This window comes from Lampetra planeri, chromosome 11 (assembly GCF_965212315.1).
Source record: "Lampetra planeri chromosome 11, kcLamPlan1.2.h2, whole genome shotgun sequence".
NCBI lineage: Eukaryota > Metazoa > Chordata > Hyperoartia > Petromyzontiformes > Petromyzontidae > Lampetra > Lampetra planeri.
Genome location: NC_136117.1, coordinates 2995423 through 3012796, shown reverse-complemented (window position 1 = coordinate 3012796; position 17374 = coordinate 2995423). Strand labels below are relative to the sequence as shown.

The following is a 17374-nucleotide window of genomic DNA, read 5'->3' as shown; positions in this document are numbered from 1 at the left end:
CAATTAGTTAGTAGTTGAGCCTACCGGTGTGTTGGTAAACCCACCACAACATTTACAATTTGAGTACTGTAATATTTAGCCGGAAATTACAACCAGCCTCATCAGGCAACAGCCAGAGTTGTGGAGAAATCCTCCTGCTTCGGTCTTAAATAGAGGCATAAATAAACATGATATCTGAGTTTCATTGAGCTGTTTATGACAATCCTGCTGCATTGATTTTAGCAGGATTTTTTTTTCATTTGCAATAAATAACATTATCTCCACGGTTAAGGCAACCCCAGGTCATGTGAATATCCACACATATGCATGAGTCCTCATTTTCAAGAATGACACAATTTCGATTACCGTTTTATCAATGTAATGTATTCACACCAAGTGAGTTGTCACATGGATGTTCACTCTCTCCTCCTCGAAGGGAGACCCTAGTATAAACCGAGTTCGATATCCACATCCACCTTTCCGCTCGTTTTTTAAACTTGGGATTTTGGTTGAAAACACGAGTGCAGTGTGATGGCCAATCGCTGGCATGAGCGTCTGGCATTGGTTATCACGAAAGAGGCATAATACAAATCCCTTACCAACAGTCACAGAATATATACTGCCAATGAAAAAGCCTGGAAATTAACTCCCTGGATCCTTTCCCAGTATCTCTATTTTATTACCTCAATCTGACGCATAGAAGGTACGGTACTCTCGGCATGTTTTGATGACCCTTTTCGTCTCAGTTTCTGGAAGTAGTTTTATTTTATTTTCCGTGCAGCTGAGTGCAAACACAATCAACTGATGATGGACTTCACCATGCTAGAAAGTACAGGACCTATTCAGATGTCACTCGCCAATGATGTTAGCCATGGCCTGGAATTGAACCCAGGTAGCTGGGTTCATAGCACAGTGTGCAAACCACAATGGTATGAACCGCTGTGAATTGTGTCTGAAGTGTTAACTTCTCATCTGAAACAAAAAAAAAGGCTTAAAAAATAGGGGCTAATCTCACTAATATATTAAAACCCTAAATTTGGAAGTCAATTTAAATGTGAAGCAATTCATTAAGTGCCCCATGGATGGATTCTGAAATGATTTGATGTTAAAACAATTCCCTCGTGGTTGAAAAAAAAGATTGTCTGGTGATCGCACAAAATGTCTCGCATCAAACACAATGTTCTTGTCGTGAATGTATTGTTTATTTGAAGTGGTACCTTGCTATGCCAAATAGATCCACTGAGACTTAAGCGTCTCGCTTGCAGAGATATTCGGTCTCCGTGGGGGGAAAAAAGAGTAATTGGCTTACGCATACATAAAGCAGCGCTGGGAAAATTCTGGTAGGTTTCAGAATCGTATTTGATTCCTACCGGTCCACCTGGATTTTTTCTGCAGGAATCACAATTATTCTTGTCCTGTTAAAAAAACCCGTTCGACCGGGTGGGATTCTAATTGTGAAATATCCATGTATTGTATGTGCACTAGAATGGGGGATTACATTGAAATTCTCTTGCGAATATCACTAAGCCAAGTTGTGGCTATGCTTATCTAAGCCTTGCTAATTCCAGCTGGCCATAATGGTGATTATAGCCAATTCACCATTGAAATTCCTAAATGCGTGGAATGGGCTCCATTCCAGTGTTGGCATTGAGGCGCGAAGGGACAGCTCATGGGACCTGAACAGCCTCGTGGAGGCTGGCTCGGGCACGGTGCTCATCTATACCCATGCCCGGTCAGGCTGCACGGGGAATCGATGTGTCGAGACAAGGCTACATATACACGAGGGTGCTCCTTATATGCTTGTCTGTACGCTTAGCTGCTGTGTGTATTGCCTAGGCTTAGCCACTCCGTGCGGTCGGGCCTCTCCCTTAACAAATCCACTGTTTTGCCATTAGCACGGTTCACTATGTACAGTGTGAAAGAAATTCAAAAAAATGAAGAGAAAGATCCCCTGTATAGCCTTAACAGACTGTTGGGGCAAGTGCTGTTAGTGAGTAGCACTTATGAAAGCCGGCATGGTACACGAGGAGGTGGGTGGCCAGTACTACGCCCGACCTCATTTGTCTTCCCAGTGGAGATGTTTATACAATGCACCAGGTACTCATTTGAGGCTAACCCAACCGGCTCAGATATATGTCACTTGTCTTGGCCGTGAACAGGAATCGAGCTCGGGTCGCCAGGTTCATAGCTCAGCGTAGAGCTATTACCGCTCCCCTCCTAGAAGTAAATAAAAATACAAATTTCAACACACTTACATATGTAGTGAATCATTTCAGAGACACTATTAGGAGGCAACAACGTTTATTCTACACTTTACACGACACCGTTACACTCGGGACTAATACGCCTGTCTCTCACTCTTGTTACCCACGGGACTATAATACACCGATCTCTCTCGCATACGGGATAACTACAATCGAGTCAGAGCAGTCACGTGCTGTCTGTCCCACGAAGATGGAGACGTAGCTCCTCGGTTCCACTTCACCCGCGGACAGCCCCGATATGCGATTTGGGCACCCATTTTATTCCTCTCGGTGCGACATGGCTCCAGCCTCAGCCGCGCCCCCCTTCTCGAACGTTCCCGAAGGCTCCCGACAAGCTCGCACATGCTACCTGCCCGGCTCCCCCCTTAACCACGCCCCCCTCAGGAACTCTCCAGAAGCCTCTTGGCTACATTACCCGTGTCCCCTCGGTCACCTTTTCCCCCTACCCCTCACCCCGGCCCATCACGCGCTTCACCCGGAGCCGGGGTGACTCGTCCTCACATCCCCCCGCCGCCAGCCGCCCTCACCACGTTCCCTTACTAATTGGTTGTGTCGTGTGGTGGTGGTGGGTTAACGATACATTAATACGTACACGATCTAACCCAAAAAACCTTTACCTTGAATAATATTGGTCGCGAAGGCCTACTAAGTGTTAATCGCATTATTATACAGTATGTACAGTGAGGGAAAAAAGTATTTGATCCCCTGCTGATTTTGTACGTTTGCCCACTGACAAAGAAATGATGAGTCTATAATTTTAATGGTAGGTTTATTTGAACAGTGATAGACAGAATAAAAACAACAAAATCCAGAAAAACGCTTGTCAAAAATGTTATAAATTGATATGCATTTTATTGAGGGAAATAAGTATTTTACCCCTCTGCAAAACATGACTTAGTACTGGTGGCAAAACCCTTGTTGGCAATCACAGAGGTCAGACGTTTCTTGTAGTTGGCCACCAGGTTTGCACACATCTCAGGAGGGATTTTGTCCCACTCCTCTTTGCAGATCTTCTCCAAGTCATTAAGGTTTCGAGGCTGACGTTTGGCAACTCGAACCTTCAGCTCCCTCCACAGATTTTCTATGGGATTAAGGTCTGGAGACTGGCTAGGCCACTCCAGGACCTTAATGTGCTTCTTCTTGAGCCACTCCTTTGTTGCTTTGGCCATGTGTTTTGGGTCATTGTCATGCTGGAATACCCATCCACGACCCATTTTCAATGCCCTGGTTGAGGGAAGGAGGTTCTCACCCAAGATTTGACGGTACATGGCCCCGTCCATCGTCCCTTTGATGCGGTGAAGTTGTCCTGTCCCCTTAGCAGAAAAACACCCCCAAAGCATAATGTTTCCACCTCCATGTTTGATGGTGGGGATGGTATTCTTGGGGTCATAGGCAGCATTCCTCTTCCTCCAAACACGGCGAGTTGAGTTGATGCCCCAGAGCTCCATTTTGGTCTCATCTGACCACAACACTTTCACCCAGTTGTCCTCTGAATCATTCAGATGTTCATTGGAAAACTTCAGACGGGCATGTATATGTGCTTTTTTGAGCAGGGGGACCTTGCGGACCGTGCAGGATTTCAGTCCTTCACGGCGTAGTGTGTTACCAACTGTTTTCTTGGTGACGTATGGTCCCAGCTGCTTTGAGATCATTAACAAAATCCTCCCGTGTACTTCTGGGCTGATTCCTCACCGTTCTCATGATCATTGCAACTCCACGAGGTGAGATCTTGCATGGAGCCCCAGGCCGAGGGAGATTGACAGTTCTTTTGTGTTTCTTCCATTTGCGAATAATCGCACCAACTGTTGTCACCTTCTCACCAAGCTGCTTGGCGATGGTTTTGTAGCCCATTCTAGCCTTGTGTAGGTCTCCAATCTTGTCCCTGACATCCTTGGATAGCTCTTTGGTCTTGGCCATGGTGCAGAGTTTGGAATCTGATTGATTTATTGCTTCTGTGAACAGGTGTCTTTTATACATGTAACAAGCTGAGATTTGGAGCACTCCCTTTAAGAGTGTGCTCCTAATCTCAGCTCGTTACCTATATAAAATACACCTGGGAGCCAGAAATCTTTCTGATTGAAAGGGGGTCAAATACTTATTTCCCTCATTATAATGCAAATCAATTTATAACATTTTTGACGTGCGTTATTCTGGATGTTTTTGTTATTATTCTGTCTCTCACTGTTCAAATTAACCGACCATTAAAGTTACAGACTGATCATTTCTTTCTAGATTTGAAGCTTTCGTGACTGCAATGATTCATATTCTTAGGTTTTTTCCGGTAAAGTCACGTAGGTAAAATTATTAATTTTAATTTTTTACCTACATGACTTTACCGAAAAAACCTAAGAATATGATAATTTCTTTGTCAGTGGGCAAACATACAAAATCAGCAGGGTATCAAATACTTTTTTACCTCACTGTAGTTCTGGAGATCTAAAGTCGTTTCAGAATGCACCCATTAGAAGGCACATAATCAATGCCTGCATGTGGCTAGTACATGATTCACAATCATAAGACTGTCTCTCTCCCCCTCTTTCTCAGCGATCATGACCTTCCATTTAGCTCTGTGCACGATATTACTCAAGAACTCTGCATGAGAATGTCCTCCAAGTTGCATCCAATTGTTCAAATTGCCTTATACAACTTCTTGGTTCTTTCGGTAAAGTCACGTAGAAGGGAAGTAATAAAATAATAAAAATAAAACATAATAAAACAATTCTCACGACGTTTCGGCCACAACGCAAGTAGCCGTCCTCAGGCGAAGAATGAAACACCACCAAGCTTGGAGCGTATATTTAAGCTGGGTTAGAGGGGGGGAGGTGGGAAGAAGAGCGCCTAGACAAAATAATTTGCATATCAAGAGGAATTCAGCATATGGAAAATGCGTAGGAGGTGGGCTGGGGAGGTTCCAAATCAATACTATGCCCGTGCATTATGCAGGATTAGCAGCATCAAAGGGGGGGGGGGGGTAGCATTAACAAAGGAAAGGAATGTTAATAGTATGTAGCTGCAGTTACTAAACAACCACGTAAAAAACTAAAGTAAAAACTGCATAACAAACTAAAGTATAAACTACATAGCATCATCAGTGTACTTACTATACTCTACAATAAGCTGAGTTACTAACAGTAAGTAATACATAAAAAATTCTACGTTGTAAAAAATTATATAATATGCTTCCATCTAAACTTTATTCTCTTACATCACACGCGTCTATACCGTACTATATACTGCCATAGACAAACCCAACATTAAATTACATACTGTATTGCTATAAACCACCCTATACCTTATACATTTTTATATAACACTATGTATTATTCTACCCACCCTAATGTGTATCGAAATGGTTTATTACGTCCTTCCAGTGATTGCTAAGCCAGAATCCATCTTCTCGGTTAAAATTGTCTCTGTGTTTGTATATGTGGATCGCCTCATGAACGAATCTCTCATGATAGCCAGATGGCTTGCAGAGAACCTCTGTCTTGGAGAAGTCAATGTCATGTGAGCCCACTGAGTTGTAACAGTGATCTGCCACGGCTGAGGTGTTTGTCCTACCGTGTTTCAGGTCAGCTTTATGTTCACGGATGCGGTCCGAGACATGTCGTTTGGTTTCCCCAATGTAACTGCTACCACAGAGGCAACTTAGTTTGTAGACACCAGGGTACTGTATGTCTGGAACCACATCTTTTACAGACGGTACCAGATCGCAGATTTTATGTACTGTGTTGAATCGGACCTGGATCTTGTGTTTAATCAGGATTTTGGAGATCTTTTTTGTGACCCCAGCAATGTAGGGTAAGGTGATGGTCTTGAAAGGCTCCTCAACAGGATCCTTCTTGATGGTTGGAGTGATGGCTTTGCGGATTGTGTAGTCGGAGTAACCATTAGCCTTAAGAGCTTGGCATACGTGTTTGAGTTCACTGGAAATGTGTTCCTGGTCGGAGATGCATTGGGCTCTATGATATAGAGTCTTGATGAGGGAATTCTTCTGGGATGGATGGTGGTGGGAATCCGGTTTTAGATAAGCATCCGTATGGGTGGCTTTCCTGTAGACAGAGTGGCTCATTGAACCATCAGGTCTCCTTTTGATTAGGACATCCAAAAAGGGTAGCTTGCCATCATTTTCGACTTCCATGGTGAATCTGATGGCTGGGTGTATGGAATTGATGTGGTCGAGAAATTGGTCTAGAGCAGGCCGGCCATGTGGCCAGATGACAAAAGTGTCGTCTACGTACCTCTTCCATAAGGTCGGGCGTAGAGTGGCAGTCTGGATGGCGTCCGTCTCAAATTTCTCCATGAAGATGTTGGCTACAACCGGAGATAGGGGGAAGCCCATTGGGGTGCCCTCAATTTGCTTGTAGAAGGTTCCATTCCAGGTGAAGTATGTATTGGTTAAGCAGTGTCTCACCAGGGGGGGTATCCCAGCATTCAGTCCTTGATGAACCAAGTCTTCAATGATTGCGATGGTGTCAGGCACAGGCACCTTGGTGAACAAGGAAACCACATCAAAACTGACAAGCAGGTCGTCTGGGGACAGGGCAATCCCCTTGATTGTCGATACCAGGTCAGTAGAGTTTAGTACTGCAGAGGTGGTTTTTCCAGTGAAAGGCCGTAGGATTTCGGACAAAAAACGAGCCAGTTTGTAAGTGGGGGAGTTGATAGTAGAGACAATGGGACGAAGAGGTGTATCTTCTTTATGTATCTTTGGCAAGCCGTACAATCTTGGTGGCCTGGCTGCAGAAGGTTTCAACGATAACTGTTTGGTCTGATCAATTAATGCGGTTGAAGCAGAAATGATGTTGTTGGTTTTGGAGACGAGGCTGTTGGTGGGGTCTCTTTTTATTTTTGTATAGCTGCCATCGTTGAGTAGTTCTTGAATTTTGTTGTTGTATTCTATTTTGTCCATGATGACAGTGGCATTGCCTTTGTCGGCTGAGAGGATGACAATGTCATCCCTCTTTTTTAATTGAGCTAATTCAAAACGCTCATCTTTGCTGATGTTGCTAGCTGGCATCTTAGCGTTTTTGAGGGTTGCAGAGATTTCAGATCTTGCTACGTCTGCAGCGATGTGACTCAAGCCCTTGAGAGCTACATCTACTCGAGCAATTATATCATTAACTGGTATGTGTCTAGGTGTGACTACAAAGTTTAGTCCTTTAGCTAAAACGGATTTCAGACCTTCAGAAATAGGACTGTTACTGCGATTAATTACGACTTTGTTAACATCTAGCTTTTCAATGTGTGGGTCCGGTTTCTTGTTTGAGAGGCGGTTGAATTTGGAAATCAAGTTGTCCTTACATTTAGTCGACATAGCGGCAGCTGAAGAGGCAGTCATTTCCCAGTCAAAAATTATATTGCATCTCTAAATATAAAAAAGTCATAAGACTCCGCGTCCAATTTCCAATCTGGGCCGAAACTGCCCCCCTCAGCCTTCAGGGGCCAGGTACCAATCTGCGGAAAGCCAACGGTGGTTTTATTACACAGGGGTCAGTCTCTTACAGCTTCTGTTGGCAAGGGCAGCCAACACAGACCAGCATTGCCCAGTGGTCATATCAGCACTGAGACATTATTTTGTATCTGCAAGGAGATACTTATATATTCACTCAGCAATCTTATGCACACACACATATGACTGTATCCCGATGTACTTTGTCCGCTCATTGTCTGCAAATATAAAGGTTTCGTTCACACGGAAACTCTTGACCGATAGTTGTGACGAGTGGATATTAAAAATCTTTGCATGTTGTAGTGTTTAAAAACTCACGGTTTAAGTATTATTATTTCGGGCGGGGAGATTCTCTGCACCGCGACGTCGCCACACGGCGAGCGTAAAGCAAGTAACTGTTAGTATCATTACTATGACTACTACTACCACCAAAACAAATTCGTTTAATAAAACGAAGAAATCAAAGAAATTGAGGACATTGCGCTCATTACATACAGCTTGCCAAAAATTAACCGCAATACCTTGATGATTTCGTCAAGGGGCGTAAACCATCATGCGAACTCCGGTCTTCCTCGCAGTGGTTTTTTTCTTACCATCGAACAAAGACGGTTACTGCATTGTGCAATTTCAGTTGCGCTTATGCGGCCATCTGGAATGCTCTTCCTTCCGATATTAGGAAAGCCACTCGGGCTATGCACTTTTAAATCGAGATTAAAGACTCATTTCTTAAGAACTGCTTTTTGTCTTTAGTTTGTTCTCGTTCCTCTGCACCTGAGATTCACACGATTGGCTATGTACGTTGCGAAATAATTTCAACATACCTACGTACATACAAATTTCCCGAATCACGTTAGATTATGTTTAAAATGATTGCAATCATGGTTCAAATTAGTGTAAATGCCAAAGCCTCCCACAGCAGCAAAACGTAATTTTCTTATCGAAGATCCTCGATCAAAGCCCTTCTGCTTGACTCCCTTGTTTCACTTAAAGAGTGGTATTCAATATCTTTGGCAGCTGTTGCATGTGGCACCTCAAGACAAGTCAATATGGTTTCAGCTTAACAGAAAAATGTAACAAATGAACGGACTTTACTGTAAGAGCCAATTTTCTGGGAATCTGCACGACTCTATCCCAACGGGAGTCCTCTGGATTGATTGATTGATCTGCAGTTCAAGTGATTGACACCTATTCTAACAAGAAGCGACTTCGTGCACATTTTCACTGAAGTAGTTTCCTGTAACAAGGGGTTGATGAAGGGAGGAATTATTATTCTTCCCATTTTCTCAGAAGTCCTCTATTTTAGGGGCCTATGAAAAGAGAATTGGGTTTTTAGATTGTGCGTGTTAAGAGACTGGAGAGTGATACTACCGTGTATGTTTTTTTGCGGTTTCACATGATAGTAAAAAAAACATACAAAAACAGCTTTTTATGTTTAATTTTATGTCCTTCCCCCGCACCTCTGATAAGCACAGTTGGCTACGTATTGTGCGAAATAAATGAAACGTACATATGTACGTAGTTATCCAATTTGTTTTCGCATACCGAGTTCATTAAGAAGAAGAAGAAGCTCCCAGCGCGTGGAGTGAAATGCGCTGACATACGTTTCAAACAACACGTAAACATGTCTAAAAAGTATCTGAATCTTGATTTATCCTGGAAGAATCTGATGAGCTATGAAGGTCTTTTTCACAGATGTCCAGTAGGGGCGGGTCAGCGGATTCCATCAACAAATAATACACAGCCTCTGTGTAAAATCCTATCAGCATGTCCTGAAGAAGTGCATTATGGTCCTCTTCTCTCAATTCACCATCAAAATATATTTCAGCAAATGTGATGGACAGCAGTAGTGATGCAGAGATAAACAACTGTGGACCGGTTTTCATCATCATTGGGACTCATAAGCACAGTGCGGTCAAGTGGGGACTCCATATATGTGGTCTCCAGAGGTAGCCTTTGCAGCAGTGAGTGTCGGTGACCTGTACCGACCAGCGTGGTTGCAGTCGGTTCAGACAACCCAAAACAACCCCCACAACCAACACAGAAATGGGGAGACATTCATCCATCGGCGGATTGACATCGGGCTATATTTTTGCTTTCACTTTTTAATTTAAATAAAGCATTGCATAAATCACGTGGAATCTCAGTGCATATTACTATTTTATGCAGACCTGATTACAGATGGCTGCCCTCATTGACAGCGGTCAGGTGTGTAATACACGGAGTGGATATGAAAAGGCCAGCGGTGGTGAATTCGCATCTTTAATTCAACAGCTGTCATGAGCTTGAAGAGCTTTGGCCTAGAGGTAGCATAATTCACATTCACTCTGTTACTGTGGGCATCTCTGAGAATAATGCCGCCAAGGGCATGAGGTTGTCCTGAACTCGGCGGTCCCAGTTCTCTCCAATGAAAGGCTGCGAGGTGAGCAACAATACCTCTCCCCCCTCCCACGCGTGATTAAATGGTACATGCCAACATGTCCTGTTCACTCAACCTCACACCAGAAGGAATATTGAGGTGACAGACTTAAAAGGGAAAACGGAGAGTGATAGGGAGAGAGGGCAGTTGTGGGGAAGGGGTGGGAGGGGGGGGAAAGATACAGGGAGAGTGAGATGGAGAAAGGATGAGAGATGTCTGGCAGTAGCAAAAATCAATTGGCCCTGTGGGAGAAATTTAGCTGCTTCTTTCATTTACAGATGTAATTGCAAATTTTACTGTGGTACTATTTCATGCAGGTTGAATCTAGTAAAATAGAATGTACTTTCATCTCAGGTTGGTGGATGCAATTAAAAGGGCCGCCGAAATAAATCTCGATACATTTCCCATAATTTCTGAAGCTCGTTATGCGGCGTGTCTAAGAATTGAAAATGTGCGATATTCAATTATGGGAAGATAGTGTGTGGCCTTGAAACTTGTAGTGGCCTATAAATATTGCCGCGCGTGCCGTGGAAGTTTTTTTGTTAAAGTCCTGGAAAGTTAAAGCGGCTTTAGGCAGCAAGGGTTAGGGTCTTTATCATGGGATGGTACACGTGGGGAAGGCCCACTTTTTAATGGAGTGCATCGCACCCGCGTATCGATCGGAAGTAGACTTGGGAACAGTGCTTAAGGCGGGCCATAATTTATCCCCCGCGGCCGCCACGCTTGTGATTAAAACGTCACGCTGCCCACGCTGGCAATCGCAATCGACAATGCTAATCGAAATGCTGTCTCATTTTGACCACTTAAGCACTGTAATTGCTGAAGATTATTAAGGGGGTTTCGGGTAATTTTACACGCTGACAAGAACCCCACTGTCAAATGTGCGAAACCTGCGTGTGGTTACTAAGCCTTTGTGTAATTGACTGGACGTCTTCATTAAGAGGCAGAGCTAATGAAGCATTCCGGAAGTCCACAAAAGTGTTAATTGGATGCCACGTGCAGAGTCTGGTGGCTAAAAGCAAAGCAACGTCAGGACCAGATGTTAGGCCCCTCACCATGGGACTGTGGAATTCCCACCACTGGCCTATGACTGCCAACAGACGTGAGCAATGACCACTGCTCACGTGATGGAGGAGACTTTATTGAGCACCTATCGATGGGCTGCAGGTTGCACTGGTGATGCATTTAACACCCAGTAATTTTCTCGCGCTTCAAGACACCGCGTTGTGAAATGCTTTCCTCCAGCTGTAAGTCATTCATATTGTTCTGGCTGACTAAAGTGGAATACTTTTTTGAATAATTCACAGCCCTTTTTTCAATCCACCGCTGGATGGATGTATGTTGAACTTTTTTCGCACCGTACGGAGCCAACCGTGGTAATCGGAGGTGCAGATGAAGGCCTCCCAATGCCTTGCGGTGACGAGGCTTGTTTGACCATACTTCACCACGTCGGTCAGTTGAAAAGGGTGACCCACGACTAGTTCAGATAGCACTGATCACCAATGTCAACTGTCTCCAGAAATTAAACTCGGGTCGCCAGGTTCGTAGTGCAGCGTGAAAGCGGTCTTCGAACCGCCATGCCACTCGCACCCACTCGGCCTATTCATTACAAGTGCCAAAGGCAGAGGGAGACAAAATAATGCACTATAATGCAGCAATTCATGCAAAATAAATTCGAGTTTCGGTTATGGGGCAATGTTAATGACGGTGGGATGTTTTCTGTCTTGCCCGACACAATGAAGTCAAAGTGATTTATTGGTTTACACGTTATATATATACGAGACGGTTCTCCACCTTTTAGTTATCGTAACAAAAAACAGACTATCGTGCTGAGAGCGCCTGGAGAGAACACTCTTGTTTTCTGTGTAGACATCATTGTACTTATACCCCTGGAGCATCCGAGCGGAGGTGGGATGGAGTGCGGAGCTATCTCGGTCGATCCATCAGCATGGACGCTGCATATCCCACGCACCCTCTTACACATTCATCCATCCCCCTGTATCCTATCTCTATGGACCACCACTCCCCCCCTTTCGCTTTTTCGTGCACTTGCATCCTGTGGGTTTGTGTTATGAAGCCTCTCTTGTACGTTGTTCCTGCAGACGGTTGCATCAGTATCCCGTTGGTGTCTTAAGTTTAAAGTGTTTCGCGTATGTGTGTGTGCTTGGCACCTGGGTCTGTCCCGTGACCTCCTGCCAGCAGGGAGTCTTCGATTGTTCACGTGGCCTCAAAGTGCACCTGGCCTGGCACAGGCGCCATGGTGACTTCACCGTCACTTAGTGGCGAATGGCGGGCACTGGTATTGGGGCTTGTTTGTCTCTGCTCGTGGGAGAGCGGTGCTGCAGCGGCTACTGCACCGCACTACGAACCTGGCGACCCGAGTTGGATTTCCACTCGTGGCCAATAACAGAGGTGAATATTTGAACCGGTCCTGGTTCTCCCCTAGGTCGACTCGGCCTTAACGATGCGTACCTGGTGCGGTATGCAAACATCATCACTGGGGAGTTGGCCTTCAACTGCTCGTGCCGTGCCAGCCTTCATTAGTGCTCACTAACAGCGCTTGCCCCGACAGTCTGTTAAAGGCCATATGGGGGATCTTTGCCTTTGTCTCTGCTCAAATGGGAATTGGGAGGTGCTTTCCATTGTTGTTACCGCAGAACCAATAGTGGAAATTCCACATTCCTATAGCAGTGCCATTGACTGCCCAGGACAAATCATGTTGACTTAATGCAAAGTTGTCGCTTGTTAGGGTGCGCACTACGGAGTCAACGGTGGAAATTCACATTACAATGATAGCGCCGTTCACTGTCTAGGACAAATCCTGTTGACTTTATGCAAAGTTGTCGCTTTGCAAGCAAACTCACGGTTCTTCTCGCTCTTCGGTCGGACTGTCTGTGCTTGTAAGCACGCAGTCGCCTTTCCCAGCGCCTGCTCGAGTATGCGTGAACTCGGGACACTTTAGATTACTGGCGGTCACCTGCTCGGTGCAGTGTTTGTGCAGCCATCCGCATAATGAGGCCATTATTTTACGTCGTTAGTTATGAGAGGCTTCGCGACCGGCCAGCAGTCACAGGGTTGAGAGTTCACATTGCATGGAGGCAAGGGAGGTAGCCGCCTCGGAAGGAAAGCACATTAGGGCATGGAGGATGCAGTGGCGCAGTGGTTAGCGCGCACAGCCATGCGGACCCAAGCGACTGAGTTTGATTCCTGCCCATGGTTGATATTCAGTTTGTGAGTGAAATCTGAGTCGGGTACGCCACGGTGGCAAGACGTGGGTTCGATCCCGACCCTGACACCTACTGTATATTTCCAGTTTGCATGTCTCTCTCCCCGTGGTGGCGTGGTTTTCCGGTTTTTCCCTCCACATTTAGAAATATGCATTTAGAGTATTTGGCTGATAAGCCACTTCGTTGAGCTATCATTTGTGGCCAGGTCACTTATGAAAGAGAGCTATGTAGCTCAGTGGTAAAATAAAAAATAGTTTAGTTTACAATAGGTTTTGGGTCTCCCCCTTCACCAACCCGCACTGATCATCGCTGTGAAGTATGGACAAATCAACCCCAATGACTGACACAGTGTGGGTCAGCGTTCATCCAGCAGTGGATTAAAAATGTTTAATTATTATGATTTTTGTTTTAAATGCCATCACTCAGGATCGATTAATTACTGGATGAAGGAAAGCCTCAAGCTGCAAATTATATGTATTCTTTATTAGAATGTGAACTTTGCTGGATTGACTACGAATTGTAAATAATTGTACCGAGCTTTTGCCACATACGCCACTTGTGTGTGATGCCTTGCAGCTTTCGAAACCCTTATGCCATTTACCGATCCTGCGTGTATGTAACTTGAGCTTAGTGGTTACATGGCGGAGCGCCTGCCTGCCTGACAATCAAGAGGTTACAAAGCCCATTCAGGCTTCGACTCATCCAATCATCCCACTGAGCCTGATTTTAAAAAGTACCACTTTACGGGAAGTCAGCAGTAGTTTTCTGATTGAAAGAATGGTAACTTGTCATAGCAATGCGGAATGTCCACCTACAGTATGGAGATGAGAACTACCCAATGCTTGTTTGAATTAGAGGACTTGAACTAAACATAGCGGTCACGGATGTAGATGTGGAAAATTGCGAGTACATCACCTTGATACGAGGAGGTGCCATTTCACATTGGGTTGGCGATTTTACGATGGCGTGTTGCTGAAGGGGATAGTGTTCTCCGTGCATTTAACTCAATACTGAGTTTTTTTAAGGGTGTCACTATGACAGTCGTAACTATAAGCAAAGCAGCAAAGGAAATGCCGACGTCCTTGTGTATCTTAATGTCAAAGGGGCACTTCATCAAACAAATCAAATACATTTTAAAAAAGACAGACCACGTAGAAAATGTCACACGGTTTATTATTGCTGGTCGTCCAAGCGGCACGGATCCTCATGAAGCAGAAAACGAATTGGACTGGTGCATACGATGTTTGTGGTGGGAAGGTGCCCCCACACACGTTGCGATGCTTACTGGTTATGTGGTAGCAGAAGGCGATCGCGTCAGCCGTGAGTCCACAGCTGCCCTTGCGTCTTCAAAACGTGGCCGTACGCGCCTTCTGTTGCCTTTGGCACGGGATTGAAAGTCGGGGTTTGGCAATGTTTGAGCAACGGTGGACGTTCCATCGGCGAGATGCATGTTTCAGAAGCGTGCGTGCGTGTGTGCTGAGGCCCATCTTTTTACACAGATCATTTATGAGCATCCGTGAGTGGAGATGTGTCGCTACAGAAAAAAAACTTCATTTTAAAGTGATGTGAATCTGTAGTGACAGCAGCGCAGAGCTGTATGAAGCGCTGAGTGGTATTAGAAGTGTCTGTGTGCAGCCAGACCTTTTGGAGGAGGAAGGAATTCATCCAAAATTGAATTCAGGTCGAATTTATAACAAGCTTGCCAGCTCATGATTGGCTACTCAAGATCACGTGATGGGACATCTTAATATCAGACCCTATACCAATATAGTGGTCACTTTTTCTCCTTCAATTCAACCACATTTTTAAAATTGTATTTCTCTGGTGTTAATATTCGTAGAAAAATCACATTTTTTTGGATCGTTTTAATAATGATGATAATCTATTAGTTCACCCTTTCCCATTCTGAGACGACTGCAAGTTGCAGGGTGGGTCCCGTTCACCGTTAAATATGGGAACGCGCAAGCGGTTCACCGTTAATTTTATTTCGAGAGGCGTAGCGCCGTTGTTTTTAAAGACATTGTACTCACCGCGGATAACTGTAGCTACACGACCGCACTCTATGATAGCCGGCGCTAAACTATGCCACACGCCCCTGCCGCATGGCCTTGTGAGAGCCTCGGTACCGATAAAGTAATTTTATTCCAGTTTTTCTGAAGATATACACATACGTCATCGGAACGAGAAAGGGTTAAGAGGTGCTTGCTATGAGTCAGCTGAACCCCGTATATTTCGTGCGGGATCTGTTGAAAGTCTTCAGCATCCAATGAGTTTTAGTGAGCCTGTAAATAACATGTAATCTGTACTGCTGCAAATGAAAGCCATCCAATGCATCATATAAAAGAGGATTTGTATTTACTGGAAATGCAATTATTCCAAGGTCAATAGAATGAGTACCACTTTGTGAATTGTCAACAGTTGTCCTTTACTGGAGACACTGGTCCCTTCCATGGGAATGTGGAATTGACATCTTGAGCTCAGGGACACCACGGTAGATGAGCCCCCGCACCTTTGATCACTCGAATCGTTTGTCAAGGATGCACATTTTGACCGGAGCATCTATTTCCCACGTACATTTAGAGTTTCACAGTCATAAGTCTTTGTCGAAACTATTTACTCCACAGGGTGATCCATTCATAGGCACCCCACTAAAATAACAGATCGACATCATAGCCTCGAAACATCTCCCTCCAATCTCAATATGCTAATTAAATATATTTAAGCACTCTCCTTATCTACACGTCCAACATATGGCCAGTTAGCCATACGCTGGCCACAGTGTTGAGAAGCTACAGGGTCATTATAAATCAGCGGGGCTGTCTACAAATGCTGTTGTCATATCTGGGGCGGAGTGCACTGTACCCTGCCCCAGTGGCCCGGAGAGAATTGAACGTAAGGCATTTGAGGTTGATTGATGATCCAGCACTCAGTCATTCACTCCAGTCACCGCTCACCGGCAGTCAGTTGCCTGCTTATCGCTTTTCTATCGCTACGACTCCTACTCCTACTACCATGGGTACGGTTGCCATGAACTTAACTCATTGATTCCTCCACGTGTGTTGAGGACTCGATCTCGTGGCGAGATGTTAACTATCTCGCCTGGTATGTAGGATGACATGGGTTCGATCCCGACCCTTACGCCTGTATATTTGGAGGTTGCGTGTCATTCTCCCCATGGTCGCGTGGATTTTTCTTTGGGTCCTCCGGTTTTTCCCTCAAATAATAATAAACACGCGTTTAGAGTATTTGGATGCTATAAATTTCCCACGTGAGAAGCCACTTAATTGGGCTATCATTTGTGGCCAGGTCGTTTCTGAAAAACAACTACATAGCTCAGTGGGCCTTTCCCTGGTAATCTCAGTGCAGTGATGCGGCCCAGCGGCTGTGCGTTCGCCGCTTGTAGTTGCAGAGGTTCGTGGTTAGAATCCAGCGGCCTCCCTGGTTATTACTACCGGTTCAATTATCGTGGCCATACAAAACACCATCCGCCTCACATTGGACGTTGAAGATCCCCTGTCGCAAGAGGAGGTCACTGTGTTACTGGAGTCCACGTTTGCTAAATTCGAAAAATTACACCACAAATTACTAAATTGGGATTACACGCGGCAATCATCGCCCCCCCCCCCCCCGCCCGCCCCTTCTGGCAGCCTAATCCCCAATTGCAGGCAAGGTGCTGAGTGACTTTGTACCCACCGGGACAACAGCCGCTGGGGGTGCCCTCTCAAATGTGTTGAGATGAGATGTGATGCAAGACGCTTGTCGCGTGTACAGCGCTCTGAGATACTACTCGTCTCTTTAAAAAAAAGTCAACAAAGTTACTATCATACGCAAGAACAGGCCATATGTCTCTGTGTGCAGACACTCTACCAGAGACAAATGGCCTGTGGGGAGCGGTAGTGTAGTGGTTAGCGAGCTGCGCTACGAACCCGGCGACCCGAGTTCGATTCCCGCTCATGGCCTCCCCTAGGTCGACCCAGCCTAAAACGAGTACCTGGTGTGTTGTGTAAACATCGCCGCTATACGGGGAGGGGATCAT

The 17374-nt window shown here is 45.1% G+C and overlaps 1 protein-coding gene across 2 annotated transcripts in view; it reads left to right on the top strand.

Annotated features, from left to right (window-relative positions):
* LOC144721212 (glutamate receptor-interacting protein 1-like) overlaps positions 1 to 17374 on the top strand; it is a 338853-nt gene that overhangs the window by 160906 nt on the left and 160573 nt on the right. The window lies entirely within an intron of this gene.